Here is a 10,130-nt window from a genome sequence, read left to right on the forward strand (position 1 = left end):
CTCAGTCATTTGAATCACTCATTGAATAAATCCATAAAATGAGTGATGGGCACTGATATGGAACATGTTGAGTCAGGTCAAAAAGTATTGTCACGCTTGATAAAGATTAGCAAAAAAATAATAAAAGAAATAATCCAAATACTGAGCTATATTGTATACAAAATAAATGGGACAATTATATTATTTTATGCTAATACAATTGCTCAGATAAAGAGATAATTTTGTTTTTCTTCAAAAATAGATAGGGGTCAACATTTTTGACACTCTTGTTTTCAATACCTCACCTTGCGAGCATAATGGCACTGAGACTTTTTTTAGAAAATGTTTTATGAGATTGGAGAACACATTGGGAGGAATCTTAAATCATTCATCAATAAAAAATAATATAACTTTCAAAAACATTTGACCATACAATATATCTGTATTTGTATTAGTTATTTTTAAAAGTCTTTTTTGCTCATCTTTATAAAGGGTGCCAATAATTTTGATATCAGTTGCATTTTTCGATTCGATATTGATATCAAATCGGTTTGTAGAATATACATTGCAACTGTGTGACCGTTCACTTTTCTGTAAAGTCCAGACAACTACTTGCAGAATTCCCATTGGGCCAGGTGTGTTCTGGTGGCAATAACCTACATAATCAGTTTTAATACAATGGGAAGGCCACCCACATTTTTTTATTTTATGTTAAGTATGGTAAACAGCTTGTGAGAATTTCTGTGAGAGGTTTGCTTTGTGCATGCAGGAACAGACATGTATGCCTTTTTACAGAGTTTAAGAAGAATAAACCAATATCATGATATGCCTTATGATATTAATATTGTTTGATATCGATATCTAACTATCAATATCGGTTCCCACCACCACATTAAATTAATAACACATTTATATTTAAATATCATTGAATTATCAATCATATAGATTCATTTGATTAGTCTGCTGTGTCATTCAAGCTTAAAATCTTAAATTCTTTCAAATAAGTCATTTCCTCACCGATAACTCAGGGAAAACAGTCTCGCTTGCCTTTGTGAAAAAGCGTATTCAAATTGCCCTTTAATAAGCCTGCTTTAGAGAACAAGCACTCATAAACACCACAACTGCTACCCTCTGACTGTTTTCTTAAATGGGGGCACTGATGAGAAAATTCAAAGCTTCGTGTCATATCCACTACAACCCCATACATTGTCAGACACTGTAGTGCCAGGTATTTCTGAATTGGAAGCAGTGTATCCTTTAATTCTATTTCATACTAAAATCCATCATCTTAAGATTTAATATAATGCATTACTACAACAAACTGCATGTTTCATATCTATGGCTATAACTGTCCAATTTGACTTTAAATTCACAGGCACTATCACATGCACAAAACCTCACCACTTATGAGTCGTTCTAGGCGAATTTGGCATAACCTCTTTGCACTCAAAAAACAACTGTAATGGCTGACTCGTAAAAGATGCAGAGCAATGATTTGAAAGTGCTTCTGGGTATTTGAACCAAATCCCCATTAAATAACACCATATATAGATTCTACAGACCCTACTGAGTAATCCCAACCCCACTTTTACTTTAGAACATATAATCGTTTTTTCTCTTTAAGTCGATGTGTAATTTATAGGCCTAAGGTGTATTGCACGGGGAACAATGGATTAGGTGTAGCAGAAAGTGATGTTATGTAATTTAGATCTCAGTCCACAAAGAAATAACACCATATATATATATATATATATATATATATATATATATATATGTATATATTCTACAGACACAACTGAATAATCGCAACCCCACCTTTTATGGAGCGGGCAGAGTGAAAAGCCAGAAGCAGGCCGTTCGACACAGTCCCCCTCCAAAACAAAATCAAAATCAAATGTATTTGTCACATACACATGGTTAGCAGATGTTAATGCGAGTGTAGCGAAATGCTTGTGCTTCTAGTTCCGACAATGTAGTAATAACCAACGAGTATTCTAACCTAACAATTCCAAAACTACTACCTTATGCACACAAGGTAAAGGGATAAAGAATATGTATATAAAGATATATGAATGAGTGATGGTACAGAACGGCATAGGCAAGATGCAGTAGATGGTATCGAGTACAGTATATACATATGAGATGAGTAATGTAGGGTAAGTAAACAAATTGGCATAGTTTAAAGTGGCTAGTGATACATGTATTACATAAAGATGCAGTAGATGATATAGAGTACAGTATATACATATGAGATGAGTAATGTAGGGTATTAAACATTACATTAAGTAGCATTGTTTAAAGTGGCTAGTGATATATTTTACATCAATTTCCATTATTAAAGTGGCTGGAGTTGAGTCAGTGTGTTGGCAGCAGCCACTCAATGTTAGTGGTGGCTGTTTAACAGTCTGATGGCCTTGAGATAGAAGCTGTTTTTCAGTCTCTCGGTCCCTGCTTTGATGCACCTGTACTGACCTCGCCTTCTGGATGATAGCGGGGTGAACAGGCAGTGGCTCGGGTGGTTGTTGTCCTTGATGATATTTATGGCCTTCCTGTGACATCGGGTGGTGTTGGTGTCCTGGAGGGCAGGTAGTTTGCCCCCGGTGATGCGTTGTGCAGACCTCACTACCCTCTGGAGAGCCTTACGGTTGTGGGTGGAGCAGTTGCCGTACCAGGCGGTGATACAGCCCGACAGGATGCACTCGATTGTGCATCTGTAGAAGTTTGTGAGTGCTTTTGGTGACATGCCAAATTTCTTCAGCCTCCTGATGTTGAAGAGGCGGTGCTGTGCCTTCTTCACGACGCTGTCTGTGTGGGTGGACCAATTCAGTTTGTCCGTGATGTGTACACCGAGAAACTTAACTTACTACCCTCTCCACTATTGTCGCATCGATGTGGATAGGGGGTGCTCTCTACTAACCAAATATGGTTAGTAGAGAGCACCCCCTACTGAGTATTTGCCACCCCACGTTAGCTGAGACAGGTAGAAACGTTTTCTCTCTACAAGCCAATATGTATCTCATGTACAGCACAGGACGTTGGTGGCACCTTAATTGGGGAGAACGGGCTGGTAGTAATGACTGGAATGAGTAGGCGGGATGGTAACAAATATATCAAACACATGGTTTCCAGGTGTTTGATGCCATTCCATTTGCTCCATTCCGGCCATTATTATGGGCCGTTCTCCCCTCTGCAGCCTCCTGTGATGTACAGTCTATGACAGGGTATTGCATTGGGGGGCTATGGAGGGTGTGGGGAACGAAGGGGCCCTGTGAAAAGCCAGCAGCAGGCTGTATGACACAGTCCCTCTCAAAAACAAACCATATTTGGTTAGTAGAGACCATACCGAGTATTTTCCATCCCACTCAGCTGAGACAGGTAAAAAAGTTCTCTCTACAGCCCAATATTCTCAACATACCAGTGTCAACATAGTTTTGTCATTATTGGTCTTCCCAAAAAACTCTTAACCTTATTTTACATTTGTTTTCATAAATTACTTATTGCCTTTTCTTGTTGACACATTAAAAGTAACCACTTATTAAAACAATATTTATTTTGCAATGTTTTTATTTTGAAGGTTTCATCATTACCATACAAACATGATTTCATAATTTGTGCTGGTGGCAGAATACTAATCAAGAAGTCACCCAGAAAGTCCAACAAATTGATATGTATTTATTTAACTAGGCAAGTCAGTGAAGAACAAATTCTTATTTATAATGACAGCCTACTCCAGCCAAACCACACTGGGCCAATTGTGTGCCACCCAATCACAGCCAGATGTAATACAGCCTGGATTTGAACCAGGTACTGTAGTGATATCTCTTGCACTGAGATGCAGTGCCTTATACTGCTGTGCCACTCAATATACGACAGAGGTACTCAACGACACACTCAGAAAAAAATATTGAAAGCTACAGCTATGGCCTAGGCCTACTGTAGCCCCAAAATAGTTTGACATTTTAGGTAGGCTATTTACTGTACGCCTACTATTAACAATTACATATGCATTGTGAAAGTTTGCCTTCATCTAGTTTTTTAAATTAACCTCCGACTTGCTATGAGTTCTCCTTCGAGTCGCTATGCGTCGATACTATAAAAATGTAAATTCTTAAGCCCTTACCATGTGCAGTGTCTTGCAAAAGTATTATTTGGATTTCATGTAATGGACATACACAAAATAGTCCAAATTGGTGAAGTGAAATGAAAAAAATTACTTGTTTCCAAATATTCAAAGCTGTGGAGATAGGAGTATAGGAGTATCTGTCCATAGGACCACTTTAAGCCGTACACTCCACAAATCAAATCAAATGTATTTATATAGCCCTTCGTACATCAGCTGATATCTCAAAGTGCTGTACAGAAACCCAGCCTAAAACCCCAAACAGCAAGCAATGCAGGTGTAGGCAGGGTAGCCTAGTGGTTAGAGCGTTGGACTAGTAACCGGAAGGTAGTGAGTTCAAACCCCCGAGCTGACAAGGTACAAATCTGTCGTTCTGCCCCTGAACAGCCAGTTAACCCACTGTTCCCAGGCCGTCATTGAAAATAAGAATAATGTTCTTAACTGACTTAAATAAAGGTAAAATAAAAATAAAGTAGAAGCACGGTGGCTAGGAAGAAAGGCCAAAACCTAGGAAGAAACCTAGAGAAGAACCAGGCTATGTGGGGTGGCCAGTCCTCTTCTGGCTGTGCCGGGTGGAGATTATAATAGAACATGGCCAAGATGTTCAAATGTTCATAAATGACCAGCATGGTCAAATAATAATAAGGCAGAACAGTTGAAACTGGAGCAGCAGCACGGCCAGGTGGACTGGGCAAGGAGTCATCATGTCAGGTAGTCCTGGGGCATGGTCCAAGGGCTCAGGTCCTCAGAGAAAAAGAGAGAATTAGAGAAAGCACACTTAAATTCACACAGGACACCGGATAGGACAGGAGAAGTACTCCAGATATAACAAACTGACCCTAGCCCCCCCCCGACACAAACTACTGCAGAATACTGGAGACTGAGACAGAGCTGGGCTTTACGGAAGAGTGGCCAGAAAAAAGCCATTGCTTAAAGAAAATATATATTTTTATAATTGTTTTATTTCACCAGGTAGGCTAGTTGAGAACAAGTTCTCATTTGCAACGGTGACCTGGCCAAGATAAAGCGTAGCAATTCGACACATACAACAACACAGAGTTACACATGGAATAAAGAAAACATACCGTCAATAATACAGTAGAACAAAAGAAAACAAAAAGTCTATACACAGTGAGTGCAAATGAGGTAAGTTAAGGAAATAGGCCATGGTGGCGAAGTAATTACAATATAGCAATTAAACACTGGAATTGTAGACCGGCAGAAGGTGAATGTGCAGGTAGAGATACTGGGGTGCAAAGGAGCAAAATAAATAAATACCAGTATGGGGATGAGGTAGGTAGATAGATGTGCTGTTTACAGGTGCAGTGATCTGTAAGCTGCTCTGACAGCTTGTGCTTAAAGCTAGTGAAGGAGATGTGAGTCTCCAGCTTCAGAGATTTTTGCAATTCGTTCCAGTCATGGGCAGCAGAGAACTGGAAGGAAAGACGACCAAAGGAGGAATTGGCTTTGGGGGTGACCAGTAAGATATACCTGCTGGAGTGCGTGCCACGAGTGGGTGCTGCTATGGTGACCAGTGAGCTGAGATAATGCGGGGCTTTACCTAGCAGAGACTTGTAGATAACCTGTAGCAAGTGAGTTTGGCGACGAGTATAAAGCGAGGGCCAACAAACGAGAGCGTACAGGTCGCAATGGTGGGTAGTGTATGGGGCTTTGGTGATAAAACGGATGGCACTGTGATAGACTGCATCCAGTTTGTTGAGTAGAGTGTTGGAGGCTATTTTATAGATGACATCACCAAAGTCGAGGATCGGCAGGATGGTCAGTTTTACGAGGGTATGTTTGGCAGCATGAGTGAAGGATGCTTTGTTGCGATATAGGAAGCCGATTCTAGATTTAATTTTGGATTGGAGATGCTTAATGTGAGTCTGGAAGGAGAGTTTACAGTCTAACCAGACACCCAGGTATTTGTAGTTGTCCACGTATTCTAAGTCGGAGCCGTCCAGAGTAGTGATGCTGGACGGACGAGCAGGTGCGGGCAGTGATCGATTGAATAGCATGCATTTAGTTTTACTTGCGTTTAAGGGCAGTTGGAGGCCACGGAAGGAGAGTTGCATGGCATTGAAGCTCGTCTGGAGGTTAGTTAACACAGTGTCCAAGGAGGGGCCAGAAGTATACAGAATTGTGTCGTCTGCGTAGAGGTGGATCAGAGAATCACCAGCAGCAAGAGCAACATCATTGATGTATACAGAAAAGAGAGTCGGCCCGAGAATTGAACCCGGTAGCACACCCATAGAGACTGTCAGAGGTCCGGACAACAGGCCCTCCGATTTGATACACTGAACTCTATCAGAGAGGTAGTTGGTAAACCAGGCGAGGCAATCATTTGAGAAACCAAGGCTGTCAAGTCTGCCAATAAGAATGTTGTGATTGACAGAGTCAAAAGCCTTGGCCAGGTCTATGAATACGGCTACACAGTAATGTCTCTTATCGCTGGCCGTTATGATGTCGTTTAGAACCTTGAGCGTGGCTGAGGTGCACGCATGACCAGCTCTGAAACCAGATTGCATAGCGGAGAAGGTATGGTGGGATTTGAAATGGTCAGTAATCTGTTTGTTAACTTGGCTTTCGAAGACCTTAGAAAGACAGGGTAGGATAGATATAGGTCTGTAGCAGTTTGGGTCTAGAGTGTCACCCCATTTGAAGAGGGGGATGACCGCGGCAGCTTTCCAATCTTTGGGAATCTCAGACGATACGAAAGAGAAGTTGAACAGGCTAGTAATAGGGGTTGCAACAATTTCGGCAGATCATTTTAGAGAGAGGGTCCAGATTGTCTAGCCCCGCTGATTTGTAGGGGTCCAGATTTTGCAGCTCTTTCAGAACATCAGCTATCTGGATTTGGGTAAAGGAGAAATGGTGGGGGCTTCTGCGGGTTGCTGTGGAGGGTGCCGGGCAGTTGACCGGGGTAGGGGTAGCCATGTGGAAAGCATGGCCAGCCGTAGAGAAATGCTTATTGAAATTCTCAGTTATAGTGGATTTATTGGTGGTGACAGTGTTTCCTAGCCTCAGAGTAGTGGGCAGCTGGGAGGAGGTGCTCTTATTCTCCATGGACTTTACAGTGTCCCAGAACTTTTTTGAGTTAGTACTACAGAATGAAAATTTCTGTTTGAAAAAGCTTGCTTTTCTAACTACCTGTGTATATTTGTTCCTGACTTCCCTGAAAAGTTGCATATCACGGGGGCTATTTGATGCTAATGCAGAATGCCACAGGATGTTTTTGTGCTGGTCAAGAGCAGACAGGTCTGGAGTGAACCAAGGACTATATCTATTCCTAGTTCTACATTTTTTGAGAGGGGCATGCTTATTTAAGATGGTGAGGAAGGCACTTTTAAAGAATAGCCAGGAATCATCTACTGACAGGATGAGGTCAATGTCATTCCAGGATACCCCGACTAGGTCGATTAGAAAGGCCTGCTCGCAGAAGTGTTTCAGGGAGCGTTTGACAGTGATGAAGGGTGGTCGTTTGGTCGCAGACCAATTACGGATGCAGGCAATGAGGCAGTGATCGCTGAGATCTTGATTGAAAACAGCAGAGGTATATTTGGAGGGCGAATTAGTTAGGATGACATCTATAAGGGTGCCCGTGTTTACTGATTTGGGGTTGTACCTGGTAGGTTCATTGATAATTTGTGTGAGATTGAGGGCATCAAGCTTAGTTAAAGGCATGTGGGAGACTCCCCAAACATATGGAAGAAGGTACTCTGGTCAGATTAGACTAAAATGTAGCTTTTTGGCCATCAAGGAAAGCGCTATCCCTGGCGCAAATCCAACAACTCTCATCACCCCGAGAACACCATCTCCACAGTGAAGCATGGTGGTGGCAGCATCATGCTGTGGGGATGTTTTACATCGGCAGGAACTGGGAAACTGGTCAGAGTTGAAGGAATGATGGACGGCGCTAAATACAGGGAAATCCTTGAGGGAAACCTGTTTCAGTCTTCCAGAGATTTGAGACTGGGCCGGAGGTTCACCTTCCATCAGGACAATGACCCTAAACATACTGCTAAAACAACACTCGAGTGGTTTAAGGGGAAACATTTAAATGTCTTGGAATGGCCTAGTCAAAGGCCAGACCTCAATCCAATTGAGAATCTGTGGTATGACTTAAAGATTGCTGTACACCAGCGGAACTCATCCAACTTGAAGGAGCTGGAGCAGTTTTGCCTTGAATAATGGGCAAAAATCCCAGTGGCTAGATATGCCAAGCTTATATCGAAATACCCCAAGAGACTTGCAGCTGTAATTGCTGCAAAAGGTGGCTCTTCAAAGTATTGACTTTGTGGGGGTGAATAGTTATGCACGCTCAAGTTTTCTGTTTTTTTGTCTTATTTCTTGTTTGTTTCACAAAAATATTTAGCATCTTCAAAGTGGTAGTCATTTTGTGTAAGTCAAATGATACAAACCCACCAAAAATCCATTCTAATTCCAGGTTGTCAGGCAACAAAATAGGAAAAATGCCAGGGGAGGTGTATACTTTTGCAAGCCACTGTACCTATGATTGTCCCCTGTTGTTGCGTACCTTTCTTTGTTTGCTGAAAAACCATACTTTTTGATAAAACGTTAATAAAATACAACCACCTACTGTTTCCTCATTGCTTTCGCTCTAAGATGGCAACTCAGCGCAAATGCCCCTGTGCCAATTGAATCTCAACAAGGAATCAGTCCATGGTTGTATTTGATTAACATTTTACTAATAAGTATCCCACTGGGCAAAAATGTCCATTCAACATCTAGTTTTGATTTATATTCGGTTGAGTTGTCAACTAACGTGAATTCTACATGAAATCAACAACAAATGTCACCATTTCATTTAATTTAGGTTAAAAGCTGAGTGAGCATTTTTTAAATGCCCTTACATTGATTACTTTTTCCAAATCCAATCAGTTCATTCACATCGTCGCTTAGATTTATTTGGTTGAAATGATGTGGATACAACATTGTTTCAACCAGTTTTTGCCGGGTTGGATGAATTTCAGAAAAAAATGGGTCAAACTTGAATTAGCATTAAAAAATATATATAATAAAAAAATAAAAATCTGTCTGTTTATATGCCACGTTGCTCGTAAAAATGTGGAATTTTCAGGGCCTCCTGAGTGGCGCAGCAGTCTAAGGCACTGCATGGTAGTGCTTGAGGCATCACTACAGCCCTGGGTTCAATTCCCGGCTGTGTCACAGCCGACTGTGACTGAGAGACCCATGAGGTGGGTTAGGGAAGGGTTTGGCTGGCTGGGATTTCCTTGTCCCATTGCACTCTAGTGACTCCTTGTGGCAGGCTGGGCACCTGCAATTTAACTCCGGTCTCCAGTTGGATGGTGTTTTCTCTGACATTGGATTAAGCAAGCAGTGTGTTAAGAAGCAGTGTGGCTTGGCAGGGTTGTGTTTCGGAGGACACACGGCTCTCGACCTTCGCCTCTCCCGAGTCTTTAGGGGAGTTGCAGCGATGGGACAAGACTGTAACTACCAATTGGGGAGAAAAAGGGGTAAAAGTATAAAAAATACATTCTGAAATTTCTGACATGCTAACTGGTACATAGCACGTGTATAACTACAAACAGTTAGCAAGTGTTTCCTAGTTCCGACTAGCACATGAACACGGCATAAGCTAGAGATATGTGTTTTTGCATGGGCTGCATCTCAATCCACTGCATCTGTCAGTGTTGGCATCTGCGGTGGAAGTTGGCAGAGCTACAGCGGTGTTTGTCAGACCAGGAGTCATCCCGAAAATCGGACTTCTCACAAAAACGTCTGAACGGTTTGGGCTACACACTAATATGACCCATATATGGAAAGATTAGACTCTCACAAACACGATGGTGTTCTGTGTTCCCCCCCCCAAAAAAAAATTATGGAAGTGAATAGGGAATTTCTACGTCAAAGGTATACGGGGAGTTTTCTTGTATCTCTCAGATATAGGACAGACACTTCAAAACATACTTCCTTTTGACACATTTTTTGACTATCTAGTTTTCCACATATGAATCTGTTAGTCAAAGTGTTTCTATCTGCTTATAGC

The sequence above is a fragment of the Oncorhynchus masou genome, chromosome 27 (assembly GCF_036934945.1).
Source record: "Oncorhynchus masou masou isolate Uvic2021 chromosome 27, UVic_Omas_1.1, whole genome shotgun sequence".
Taxonomy (NCBI): domain Eukaryota; kingdom Metazoa; phylum Chordata; class Actinopteri; order Salmoniformes; family Salmonidae; genus Oncorhynchus; species Oncorhynchus masou.